At 42.9% G+C, this 2,360-nt stretch overlaps 1 pseudogene; it reads right to left on the bottom strand.

Moving 5' to 3' along the window:
* Positions 1-658: 658 nt before the first annotated feature.
* LOC105542875 lies at positions 659-1,081 on the bottom strand (annotated as a pseudogene).
* Positions 1,082-2,360: the final 1,279 nt, after the last annotated feature.

Raw genomic sequence — 2,360 nt, 5'->3', positions numbered from 1 at the left:
AAAAAAAAAAAAAAGAAAGAAAGAAAGAAAAGAAAGAACAGAGCCAGGTATGGTGGTGTGCTCCAGTAGTCCCAGCTACTTGCAAGGGTAAAGTGGGAGTGTAACTACCTAAGGGGTTATAATATCATGTCATCTACAGAGACAACTTAACTTCTTCCTTTCCAATGTGGATGCCCTTTATTTCTTTTTCTTGCCTAACTGCTCTAACAAGGACTTCCAGTACCATGTTGAATAGAAGTAGTGAAAATGGGCATTCTTGTCTTGTTCCTGATCTTAGAGGAAAAGCTTTCAACTTTTCCCTGTTGAATATGATGTTGACTTTGGTCTTATCATATATGGCCTTCATTGTGCTGAGGTGGATTCCTTTTATACCTAATTTGTTAAGAGTTTTTATGAAGAAAGCACAGTGAATTTTGTCAGGTGTCTTTTCTGCAAATATTGAGATGATCATATGGTTTTTGTCCCTCATTCTGTAAATGTGATATATCACATCAATTGATTTGAATATGTTGAGCCATCCTTGCATTCCAAGGATAAATCCCACTTGATCATGATGAATGGTTCCTTTACTCTGCTGTTGAATTCTAGTTGCTAGTATTTTTTGGGGGTATATAAACTATAATATATAAACTATTAATTAACAGACAAGGCCCCAGACTTATTTCTTCTTGGACGTACCTATGGTATGGACCTGATGGCCAATGGTCTTGGTGTGCTGACCTTGGACACAAAAGTCCCAGAATTGGTGCAGCCCTTTATTGACCCAAATCTTCTTTAGTTTCTCCAGACCATTGGCCAGGTCCTGGCTATATTTTCCATCATGTACATCCTCCTGTCTATTCAAGAACCAGTCTGGGATCTTGTACTGGCATGGATTCTGCATAATGGTGATGACATGTTCCACCACATCCTCAGTGAGCTTTCCTGACCTTTTGGTGAGGTCAGTATCTGCTTTCCTCAATGCCACATGAGCATATCTTCGACCCACACCCTTAATGGCAGTGATGGCAAAGGCTATTTTCTGTCACCCCTTGAATACTCACAAAATGTGCTGGAACCTCTCAAGGATCACTGAACACATGGTGGCAGCATGAGCAGCAGTCTGTAGGACTCTGGTGTAAGAGTAGCTTGCTAGAATTGTGTTGAGGACTTTTGCATCTATGTTCATTAGGGATATTGGCCTTTAATTTTCTTTTCTTGTAGTGTCCTTGCCTGCTCTGCTATAGGAGTAATGCTAGTCTCATAAAACAAAAGGTTTTATCTTTTTTCCCAAAAAAATTCCTTTTCTGATAAAGTGTCATTGCCTTTTTGCCCCAAGTCTGGCTCCATCAATGAAATAATAAACTCTGAAGCTGATGTCACTACAATGCTCCCAGGCACTTTAGGATATTTGACATTTTATTTAGGAGACAGTTTCATTTTTCTACTGTGCGATTACAAAGAAATCATTTTCCATGCAGCATACTTGCTCTCAATCGAAACACTCGGATGTGATTTCAAAGCCTTGACACAGACCTGGTGGGCTGTGGATTTCCAGGACGGGCTGACTCTGGACACTGTAGCCCCCCCTGGGCCTCCCAGATGTGTGTGTGTGTGTGTGTGTGTGTGTGAGAGAGAGAGAGAGAGAGAGAGAGAATGAGAGAGAGAGAGAGAGAGACTGAGTAGTGACTGTCAGCCCTGATTCTAGATGCCGGGTGGCAGCCCCCAGATCCTAAAGGGAGGATCTGCTGATCCCAGAATTCACCCAAGCTGGAGAAGCTTAGCTTTTGGATGCTGTGCAGTCTTCTTGCACTTTTCTTCTGTACGCTGTGTAGATCCACATGTGATCTCTAAGGACTGAATTCTGAGGGATGCCAGCAGTTCAAGGAGATTAAAGTATCAACAGTTTACCATGTGCCAGAGAGTGCTAAGCAACAGTGTGAGTTTCCTCGTTTAGTTCTCCCAAGGACCCCATGAGGTAGGGACTCCAGTGCTCTCTCTTTTTAGCAAGCCTGTGCATTGAGCTTCTCTTTGGTTTTCAATTCCCACAACCATAGTTTTAAGTCAAGACTTCCTCACTGAAACAACAGGCATAGAAGCGCTTGTGTCCCCTAACTCCTGGATATTGCTTTGAGGAGTCTGACCCAGCATCTGATGTGTGCTTGGCTGTGCCGAGACAGAAACCTTTAACTGTGGACATAGCAGAGGCTGGTCTCTAGGCTGGACACCATGCAGGTGACACTCAAATGACCGAGTAAATAAAGGGGATTCTGGGGATATGTATTCCTGGCAATAAATGACACAGAAAGAGTCACTGTAGGAAAACATGACTCCCGCCAGACTGCACAAAGGGTGGAAAGAGGGAAAGAGAAAGGTGTGTG

The sequence above is a fragment of the Mandrillus leucophaeus genome, unplaced genomic scaffold, assembly GCF_000951045.1.
Source record: "Mandrillus leucophaeus isolate KB7577 unplaced genomic scaffold, Mleu.le_1.0 Scaffold27, whole genome shotgun sequence".
Lineage (NCBI taxonomy): Eukaryota > Metazoa > Chordata > Mammalia > Primates > Cercopithecidae > Mandrillus > Mandrillus leucophaeus.
This window is presented reverse-complemented; position numbering and strand designations above follow the sequence as displayed.